Source organism: Mus caroli, unplaced genomic scaffold (genome assembly GCF_978045245.1).
Source record: "Mus caroli unplaced genomic scaffold, Mus_caroli_1 scaffold_5, whole genome shotgun sequence".
NCBI classification, from domain to species: domain Eukaryota; kingdom Metazoa; phylum Chordata; class Mammalia; order Rodentia; family Muridae; genus Mus; species Mus caroli.
The window spans coordinates 10941481-10953018 of record NW_028227260.1 but is presented as its reverse complement, the minus strand read 5'-3'; the positions used below and the strand labels follow the sequence as shown (position 1 = coordinate 10953018).

Here is an 11538-nt window from a genome sequence, read left to right as displayed (position 1 = left end):
CATCCTTGCCAGCATCTGTTGTCACCTGAATTCTTGATCTTAGCCATTCTGACTGGTGTGAGGTCAAATCTCAGGGTTGTTTTGATTTGCATTTCCCTGATGATTAAGGATGCTGAACATTTTTTTCAGGTGCTTCTCAGCCATTAGGTATTACTCAGGTGAGAATTCTTTGTTTAGCTCTGAGCCCCATTTTTTAATGGGGTTATTTGATTTTCTGGAGTCCACCTTCTTCAGTTCTTTATATATATTAGATATTGGTCCCCTATCTGATGTAGGATAGGTAAAGATCCTTTCCCAATCTGTTGGTGGCATTTTTGTCTTATTGACGGTTTCTTTTCCCTTGCAGAAGCTTTGCAGTTTTATTAGGTCCCATTTGTCGATTCTCAATCTTACAGCACAAGCCATTGCTGTTCTATTCAGGATTTTTTCCCCTGTACCCATATCTTCGAGGCTTTTCCCCACTTTCTCCTTTATAAGTTTCAGTGTCTCTGGTTTTATGTGGAGTTCCTTAATTCACTTAGATTTGACCTTAGTACAAGGAGATAGGAATGGATCAATTCACATTCTTCTACATGATAACAACCAGTTGTGCCAGCACCATTTGTTGAAAATGCTGTCTTTTTTCCACTGTATGGTTTTAGCTCCCTTGTCAAAGATCAAGTGACCATAGGTGTGTGGGTTCATTTCTGCGTCTTCAATTATATTCCATTGGTCTACTTGTCTGTCGCTATATCTGTACATTTCAGTTTGTTATTCTGTTACATCTTTACTTTTTTCCTCATTTACAACCCAAGTTACTATGTAGGAAACCTCTCCTCCTGTCCTCTGTGCACCACCCTATCAGTTCCTGAAAAGCAGTTGGTGTTAGTTAGGTTTTTCCATGTTCTTCTCCTAAAGCTGTTGACTGACTGTTACTCATGTCTTTTGATCAGCTCCTTTTGTAAGTGAATGCACAGTTGGAATGAGATTCTTACTCTTGACAGTAAAAGCAGTGATCCTTATTATATTGAAAAATGTCATCATATTTCTAAGAAATTTAATGATAGAAATATGGAATAGGGATAAGGAATAGGAAAATTAATGAGTACTAATATGTATTGGTGCAACTTTGGAACACCTGTGAGGAGATCAAAGAAGTAATTCAGCCAGCTGATTTCAGGGTGAGGAGTGCCTCTGCTGGGTGGGCGCCTTCCTAGCTTCCTTTAAAAATAGATTACTTCACATGTATATTAGGGTATGTCGCAGTATTTTTCTCAGATAGGCTTAAGCAGTCCTCCTTCACAAACCTTCCACATTTTTGAGACTATAAGGGAATACCGAGTCCTTCTAAAGTCCCAATTTTAAAGTTTCCTCTCAATTTATATGGAATAAATAAAGCCTCAGTCGCTTTTCTAAGGTCAGGTTGTATTCAGAGCCATTTTATTTTAGCCCCTTAGAAATTTCTATTACAAAGTAGACTTTTTGGACAGTTCTGTCAGTTACAGCAACCATTTTATGCTATTCTCCCCCATCAGCATCCTGGGAAATTAAAATTGGCTCTCTGTGTCTCTATGTATAGATAATTATATGTGTTTGTCTGTCTAATTATCTTTCTGTCTACATGTCTCACAATCAATACATATGTCATGTATCTAATATTTTTTATCAATCTATGTGCTTATCTTTATTAACACCTCCATCCACAGGCATACATGTAAACATCCATCCATCCGTCAATCCATTCACACACACACACACACACACACACACACACACACACACACTCATTCTCCAACCCACCCGGCCATTCACCTACCCATCCATCCATCCATCCATCCATCCATCCAGATGTGCACACCTACACGCATGCATAAATACATAGATACATCCAGAGATTCTTATAATGTTTTCATGGTGCTGGAGAGATACACATTCACTGGCTCTTTTCTTTCTCACATTTGACCGTCTTCTTGCTGTGCTTATGAACTTGGGGATTACAGGCCCAAAATATCTTGATGAATATTTCTGTTTTATTTCCATGTCTTTGCAGGCTGTTGTTTGGCTTCAGCTGTCTTGGGCTGTCTTTGAGATACAGATACACACACACACACACACACACACAGGTTGTGTTCAGAACTATTTTATTTTAGCCCATTTTACTTTTCTGGAAAACTGTTTATAGGATGATGAATTTACTAAGAAATTTTTTAGCACTAGGAGTCAGCTTGTGTAAGCACCTATGATCCCAAACTTTCCTATCTTCTCTAACTTGTCCCCTTGTGATGTTTCTCTCAGGAGCCTGCCACTGGAGTACAACTTGCTGGTTCTGGAGAGCTGATTGCTGACCAGGGACCCCCTAGTACAGGAGGAAGGGTAATTATGGACCTCATAGATTGGAGCCTAAGAGAAGTCATGCACCTTATTGGGTCAATTGGTTTTTATCTTGTTGGTTTTTTGTGTTGTGAGAATTAGATACATGATTGCTTAGACCCAAGGTGTGACTATGATTTAGTTGTTCTCCAGTACAACTAAACAAAAACCAACCCAAAAAACAAACAATCACAAAAACGTGGCATAAAGGGACTGAGGATAAGGTATGGCCTTCATTTCTTTAATTACTTTTATTTCTTGATGTCTCAGAGGACAACGAAAATGATTCTTTTACTATTTAACTTTTTTGTTTTTAGTTTTATGCTGTAGTCCTCAAACTACTTAAAATGTCTCCCACCTTTTTAGCATGGATCTGATTTTAGAAAAGGAACTGTGAGGTATTTCTCTATACATAAGGGCCTCAGGGATCATTCCAGCCAGGCCTTGCTATCCCTTAACATCTTGTCCCTAGTCAAGGGTGCACCCAGGACTTTACCTGATCAAAATCATGATTCCTCCCCATTTCTTCCCTTTTTAACTTTGAAGCTCCTACTTGTCAGTCTTTTAGGCAGTCTGTATAAATGTTCTGTCCCTAGATAGGTTTGAAATTTGTGATGTGCTTTCCTGAAACTCTGAAGGAGCTGGAGTCTAGGCCATTATCACCAACCACACACAGATCATGCCCAATTTTCTTTTTTTTTTTTTCTTTTTTTCTTTTTTCTTTTTTTTTTGGTTTTTCGAGACAGGGTTTCTCTGTGTAGCCCTGGCTGTCCTGGCACTCACTTCGTAGACCAGGCTGGCCTTGAACTCAGAAATCCGCCTGCCTCTGCCTACCGAGTGCTGGGATTAAAGGCATGCGCCACCACGCCCGGCAAAATATGGAACGCTTCACGAATTTGTGTGTCATCCTTGCGCAGGGGCCATGCTAATCTTCTCTGTATCGTTCCAATTTTAGTATATGTGCTGCCGAAGCGAGCACCCAATTTTCTTAATGGTGGAGTCTTTTAAGGAAAAATTGATTGCTCTTTTTGATATTTGCATTCATTCATGTTCAGTGAGTATCATGTGTAGAATTTTCCTTGTTTGGTCAACTGTTTGTAACTTGTTCACATTGAAAGCATTTGAAACGTACCATCCTGAGAATGCATTCCTACTTGGATTATAAAATTCCTTTTATGAGGATTTTGATAGTTGTACAGGTTTGTTATTTTGACTCTTACATGTTTTGCAGGTATAGGCTCCTGAGCTTAAAAAAAAAAAAAAGCACAGGTAACAATTCCTCAGATTTGCATTCAGGAATGACTCATGCCCCCCCTCCCTGTGTAACACAGGTTGAAAATGCCTTCCAAAACCAGTATTGATTTTCCCTAATGAAAACCATGTAAAAGATATTGTTTAACTATAGTTTTTGATAGAACTATGCAGTGGGTCCCAACAAAATCACACCATACAATGCATGTCTCACGTGGATGTTGGGAGTGGAAATGGAGAAGGGAGGAAAGAACATATGGGGCAGGGAGAATGAAGCTATTATCAGGCCTGTGCCACATGAACACGATGCCTTTGCTACTCGGTCCACTAGAGATGATATCTTTCATCTTTGGTTCCCTATAGATCTGGCTGTAAAGATGCCTGATTGTTGTGAAGTCACCTTTATCCATTTATAGATGTTCCTGATTGCTAACCTTCCCCTCTTTTTCTTTTTATAAAGAGGGGAATTGAAAAGGGGGGGAGGGGTTGGTGAGGCAGGAATAGAGGCATCAGATCTCTTAAATTGCTTTCTACAGGGATGTCATCAGTTTTAGGGTGTAGCTGATCCTCACCATAGGGACTTTTTGATAGTTGTTAGAATCAGGCTCTTCTGTGGACAGTGGTTGGTAATCCTGTAATAGGAACTGATTAATTGGTTGGAAATTTTTTGAATTTGCCATTGGAAGAATGTGGAGAGGAAGTTAGTAAAGCAGGGAGCAAATTATAAAAACAGAAAAATGAGAAGAGGTATTAGGAAGAACAGTATCCATTTCCATATGGGGTTTTTGAAAACCCAGGGATCAGAGGCATCAAGTTGTTCCTTAAATTTTTGGAGGTCTGTTTGTAGTTGCTGGATTTTGTTTTGTACTATACCCCAGTGATATAGAAGCAGCATTCTTCTTCAAGAGAAAGGCAAAGGCCGCTCTCTTTAGCAGTAAGAGGATCTAGTCCTTGTCAGTTTTGAAGTACTACTGCTACCAGGGAATTGATCTGTTCTTGGAGAATGAGTATGGGTTGAGACACCTGTTGAAAATTGGGGATAAACTAGGAGGAAAACTGATTGTACAAGCAAGATTAGAGATGTAGTCAGTTCTGCTCTTCTGGTAGCAACACCTGTATTTATTCCTGCAATCATTAGGAGTGTCAGGATTTGAACTGCCCTTTTGATGTGTTGGTCAGCTATTGAGTCCACAACCAGAATTGGTAGGGTTCTCCATGAATTACCCTTAATTTATGGAAAAGAAACACCAATGTGCAAACTCCTGACCAGCTGGCAGGTAGATGATGATATACTTGAGTACCACAAAGAAATGAAGGGTTTTGGACGGTAGGGCACTGTGGCAGAAATGAGGTATCAAGCCTTATGGTTTTGTTGCAAGTCTAGGGAATTATGTTCTATGGAGCATGTCCCAGGTCCTGATTTCAAATTCCAGCAACCACCTCACAACCACCCATAATGAGATCTGACACCCTCTTCTTGTCTGAAGACAACTATAGTATACTTACAATAGTACACTGTATTTATAATAGTAAATAGTACAGTGTATTTATAATAGAAAATAAATTTTTCTGCATGGAGTGGGGTTGACCAGAGTGAGCAGAGGTCCTAAATTCAATTCCCAACAACCAGATGAAGGCTCACACCCATCTGTAAAGCTACAGTGCATATTCATATACATAATAAATAAATAAATCTTTAAAAAACAAAGTATTTCAGATACATATATTTAAGATATATATATATATATATATATATATATATATATATATATATATATATATACAGTCTTTTATGCCAAAGAGAGTGATAGAGAAAGGGTGTGGTGTCCTAGCGACACCAGAGTCAGGGCACCCAGAAATCTTTAAAGCAACCAGGTTGGGTTACATTAAGGAGTTTGTAGGCTGAGGTCAGGGTTTGAAGCAGAAGACAAAATGATAGGTTAGTGTTATTTATGAGGGGATATCAAGGAAGAAATTACCTTAGAGGAGTATTTAACTACTTTTCCTATTTCTCCAATTTCTGGAGGTTGGGAAATTGAGACACATATAGCTTATCAACAATACCTGTTTCCCACCTGGGATTCTCTGGGTCCTGAATATAGAAGAAGATGGTCTTGCATCATTGATAGAAGAGGTGATTGGTCTGTGATCCTAACATATATATCTGACAAGATCAATGCATTCCCCATATTCATCTGCCAATTTCTTACAATAATCTTTTGTGTGCTCAAAGAGGGAAGCAAAGAGGTCATGATATTTAGATAGAGAGGTAATATAGGGGTGACAGAAATTTTGAGTAGCTCCTGGTATCCAGCAGAGATTGGAGGAAAAGACCATATTTAATCTAGTAGGGTTGAGTGCAGCTGCTGGAATGGAGTCTCATTTTTCTGGGATTGGGGACAAGGTACTGATGTTCTCTGGAGCTTAAGGGGGCAGGGTCCTGTTGGGGTTGATGTTTTTGACAAAGAGTTATTTTGAGGTAGAGGGATAAAATATTTGAGGTGAGACAAGTGGTTCCAATGAGAGAGTCCCTCAAGCTTAGCAGCTGTGTGAGTCATGAGAATTACCTTGAAGGGTCCCTGCCATTTAAGAGAGAGGGGTTGGGGTCAATGGTCTGGAAGGGAGAGAAGGACCTGCCCTCTAAAGTTGACAGGGTGTGGGCAGGAGATAGTATGTGGCTGTGGTAGAAGGTAGTAAGCAAAGTTCCATATGAAGGAGCAGAGATGACTGAGTAATGGGGTGAGTAGGTGATCAGGGCGGGGAGAGTGTATGGGAGTGAAAGACCAGGAGTTAGAACCATTCATCCATACATGACCTCAAAGGTGGGAGAGCTCATAGCCTAAAAAGAGCCAAGGGTAGGAGTTTTACCCAATCAAGGTGAAGTTACTGTGGCAGTTTGGCAAGAGTGGTTTTTAGGGAGTGGCTAGTCCATTCTATCTTTCCTGAAGACCGAGGGTGATAGGGAATTTGAAAATATTATGGGATGTTGAGGGCTTTAGATAGAGTTTGAGAAACTTGGCATGTGAATTCGGGATCATTGTCTGACTAGAAGGAGGCTGGGATTCCAAATCGAGAAATGATCTCTTGAAGGAGATCAGAGACTGAGCCCTTTTGTTGCTGGTGGGGAATGCCTCCACCTACACTGAGAAGGTGTCCACCAAGACCAGGAGGTACTTAGAATGTCTGATGGTAGGCAGGTGGGTAAAGTCAAGTTGCCAGTCAGTCCCAGGGAGGGAACCTCTAGCTTGGTGGGTGGGAAAAGGGGTGCTATGATACCTGGAATTGGGGTCTGACATCTGACATTTTGCAAGACGCAGTGATAGATATTAAGACATATAAGTCCTTGGGAGTATGCCATAGGTGTGTCTTAACAAGATAAGACAATGCTTGGCTATTAGTATGGAAAAGCTGGTGGAGATAGGACAGAGTTTGACGAGTGTTGAGGTTAGAGAAGGGAAGTGGGTAGTAGTGTGAGAATGTCCTGTGGTGAGTGAAACTGCCATGGACCAGGCTCAGTTGCGCCCCCTCCCTCAATCCGTGGGAATCAGGGGTTCAGGCAGGTGGACATGGAGTCCTCAAGAATTGACAGACGGACGCAGACAGGAGAGATTGTGTAGAATCTGAGTGTACACCACAAAGTGAACACCAGTCTTACATAATACAGAAAACAAAGGAGTAGGGTGTCACAGCAGGCAAGGTACATAGAAGGTATCTGATACAAAACAAAGGAATGACTTCAAAGGACTGGCCAGAAGAACCAGGTAATATTTACAGTAAAGATAAAACAGCCCTGCCTAGGGTCAGCTAATGACAGGTAAGGATTTCTCATCCTAGTCACAATTTGTGCCTCCTTTGAGCCTTGTGAAAGCTATCACCAGGGGGTTCTGCTCTAGCAGACCTTCTCATGAATAATGTAATACCACAACCCCCCTATTTCCTAGGCCTTGGTAAATACTTGCATATGAGAGTAACTTGGCAGTTCTTTTAAGTATCTCTAGGGAATTCTCCATTTGTCAGAATTCCACCAACTTGCTTCTAATATGCAATGTAGTCTGCTATACCTGGCTATAATGAAGATTCTAAGTATACTTTGCTAAACTTGTCCTGAGATTTCTAACTCGTATCCAGTAAATACTGTAAGAAAGCATGCAAGACCCTCCACAATATTGCAGGGACAAATCTGGGGCATTCTAGCTATGGGGATGCCAAGGTTCTAGGAGGCTGAGTTCCCTTGAAACTCTTTGCCTCAGGACTGCTCCTAGGCTTCTAATCCTGTAATGCAAGTCACTACTGGAGTGGATGTAGCATGAAACGAGTCTGGACCATGAAAGGGCCACAACTCTAGCTTCCTCCGGAGTTTCCCTTGAACAATTTCAATAGCTTTGGGGAGATGGGAGGCTTTTTAGCATAGCCATAATTTGGTTTTCATTAGTTACTGATCCTCCTTTTGTCATAAGTAACCAGAGCTCCTTTCAGGTAGCAACATGGGGCAGAAGGATATAAAAAGCATATTTGGAGTCTGTTGTAGATGTTTAGTGATTATCCCTGTTCTAGTTGACAGGCTTAAGAGAAGTATTAGTTCAGCCTGTTGATTAGTGGTGTGCGCATGGAGGGCCTGGGCTTCAACCATCTTGGTATCTGACATTATAGCATAGCCTGCTCTTTTGGCTCCTTCATGAAAAAAGGAGCTGTCATCTGTATATCAGGTATAAATGGCCTAAGGCAATGTGCCCTCCTGTATGTGTGAAGGATGGAGTAATAGTTCCTCTAAAGTTTATGTGCAGGAGTGGGATAAGAAGAGGTCAGCATTTGGTCAAGGAAGAAGATTGGAACTATTACAAGGTGGGAATGATTGGAAAGTTAGTGTAGAGTCTTCTATTAATGCTACCTGAAGGAAAGAACCCTGGAGGGAGGTAGTGTTTATAAGCCCTTTTAAGTTAGGAACTGGGGCAGGTTATGAGAAGAGAAGACAGTGATAGGTGACCCAAAGGCTAGCTTTTGAACTCTCAAATAAGGAGTTCAGCAGGTACTGAAGTATGTATACAAGATGCTCCTCCCTGGATTGTCAGGTCTAGTTTTTTTTTTTTTTTGGACAATTATGCTACTGGTACAAAAGAGGGTCCTAGTTTGTGGCCTAGGACTCCAAGGGTATATTCCTATTTTTCTGTTACATAGAGGGAGAAGGGACAGATTAGGTCAAGGAGGTATAAGGCTGGGGTCTGAAGGCAGGCCTGTTGGAGCCTTTGAAAAGGCTTGGTAAAAGGTTTGATAAGAGGTTCATGGGTGAGACCTACTGCTTCATACAAGGGTTAGGAATGTAGGGAAAAGGAAGGAACCCAGCAACTTTAAAAAAAAACTAGTTATTAAAGAACCTAGTGGGGAAACCCCCATTCAGCTCCCGATTCTGCGTGCACCCAAGAATCACGAATAGAACACAACACCTTGATGTAACAACACGAGGTATTTTAATGGCGGAGCTCCGGGTCAAAACGCATCTCACACAGGAGACAGTGGATTTGACCACGAGGCTTGGAAGCTAGGGGGTGTTATAGAAAAGGAGTGGGACTAGGGGAGGAATTGGCGAGGTTTCCCATGATTGGTCCATTTAAACATCAGCAGCCTGTTAACATTTAACTTAGGTCAGAGGGGTGGGAGATAGGGAGGCCACTGGCCTGCCCGGGCATGTCCTGGTCTGTTCTGCTATGTTCTCAGCCCCAGGTTTCAAAGCTCACAAACAACTCTTTGGGCTATTTGACATACATTACATGAATCACAGGTCTCAAGTTTTATTTCCTTTCAGTTATCCCTGGGAATGATCAGATCTCTTCCTTTGTAAAGGGGACTGTTAGAGAATGAATTAGATTTTTTTCCTATCTAAGTAAATACTTTGTGGGTTTCTAGTCCCAAATAGGTGACCTGAGGGGTGGACAAGTAGAGTTTAGAAGGTGATAACTCCATAGCATTGACCGGACAGGAAATTTAGAAGATCATAGTTGTTAATTTTGCTATTTTCTAGAGAGGAACAACAAAGAAGAATATCATCAATGTAATGGATAATCTTAGATTTAGGGAGAGACAGAATAGGTCAGAAGCCAGTTCCTGGTCAAATAGGTGTTGGCTATCCAGATGAGTTGGGTAGGAAAGTGGGTGTCAGTGTTAGTCTAAGTAATGGCAAAGATTTTTTTGTGACTGCATATATAGGGGGATAGAAAAGGATGCATCCTTGAGATCTAGGATCAAGAAATGAGATTTTCTCAAGGGGACAGTAGAAAGAAGTATGTAAGGGTTAGCCACAACAGGGTGGAGAGGAACAACTGCAAAAGTAATGAACCTGAGATCTTAAACCAGGAGATAGGTCCCATTGGGCTTTTTTTAACTGCTAGTATAAGAGTGTTGAAAGGGGAAGAGGTAAGATAGAGGAGATTTTTCTTAGGAGGTTAGAGATGATAGACTTAAGTCCCCTGGGGGGTGGAGAGAGAGAGAGAGAGAGAGAGAGAGAGAGAGAGAGAGAGAGAGAGAGAGAGAGAGAGAGAGAGAGAGAGAGAGAGAGAGAATTCAGCTTGGGTGATGTACCTGGTAGGGTCCTGAAATTGGACAACAACAGGAGAAGAGAATGGTGTTTAGCAACAGAAGGGTCCTGGACATCCCAGACTTGGGAAAATGACATGTTATAGTTAACAGGTTGGGTGGCTAAAAGAAGGAGGAGAGAGGGTGCTGGCAAGTTTGGGTTTAGGCAAATTGTTGGGGGGGTGAGAAATAGAGGTTCCCACTTAAGCTATAAGATCCCTTCCAAATAAGGGGACAGGACACACTGGGAGTACCTAAAAGGAATGGGTGAGAGGAACACCCCTAAAATCTAACTAAGTTGGGTAAGGCAGTCTTACCCCAACAATAGGAAAATGAGGAGAGGTGGGTCCCCAAAATTCTTATCAGGTCCAAGTACAGGGCCCTAATGTCCAAGAGGAAGGTAATGGGCTGTCCAGATACCATAATGACCCCTTGGGGCTCCCTCTGGTGATGGAAGTGGTCAGGTCAATGGAGCTCAGGCCCCTTAAGTCGTCTATGGTCAAGCCTAGAAGATCAGCTAGAATGAAACCTGGGAGTGCTGTCCCTCTGTGGGCATGAGGGCAATCAGCCCAGTGTCCCTCTTGATGGCACTTTAGACATGGCCCTGACAGTTTGTGGGGGATAGGACAAGGCTATGCCCAGTGACCCTGTTGATCACATTTGAAACAGAGTCCTGGTGGTTCCTGAGTCTTAGAAGGCCAGAAAGCCTGCGTAGTGGCTGGAGCTAGTTGTACTGGCTTTGCTGGCATATTTTGTTTGTGGACGTTTCTGTCTCTCTGATGGTATACTTTAAAGGCCAGTGCCAAGACTTCTGCCTGTGGAGTTAGGGGTCCTCTCTCCAAGTGTCTAAATTTGGCCTTAATTTCGAGGTAGCTTTGGCAAAAGAAGTAGGTCACTTGGAGTTATTTACCTTCTGGGTTTTCAGGGTCTAAATTAGTATAACAGGGCCTTTGTAAGGCACTCTAAAAATTCAGACAGGTTTTCTTGTTTATCCTAGAAGACCTCTTGAAGCTTTTCAAAATTTACTGGTTTTAGGGCAGCCTTAAGCTAGGAGGCAGGTTGTGAATCAGTCTCTAGCTAAAATGCCACCTGGGGTGTTCTAATTCCATTGAGGATCCTGGTTAGGCACTGTCTCAGACCTAATTGGGTCAGTTTGGTGTATTTCATCTGCATGCATTCTAGCCTGTTCCCAAATTCACCTGTGCTTCTTGGGGAGTAAATTGTTACTGAGAATCATATGTATATTATGGGAAGTCAAGCTACAAGAATGAGTGATATACTGAAATTCTTTAATAAAGTTAGAGAAGTTAGAGGTATAAGATCCCAGTCTTGTTTGTACTTGAAAAAGTTCATTTAGCAAGAAGGAAACAT

General features: G+C 41.6%; 1 non-coding gene across 1 annotated transcript; it reads right to left on the bottom strand.

Annotated features, from left to right (window-relative positions):
* Positions 1-3221: 3221 nt before the first annotated feature.
* LOC115030246 (U6 spliceosomal RNA) lies at positions 3222-3328 on the bottom strand. Its single transcript, XR_003835838.1, has one exon. It is a non-coding gene; the product is annotated as a U6 spliceosomal RNA (small nuclear RNA).
* Positions 3329-11538: the final 8210 nt, after the last annotated feature.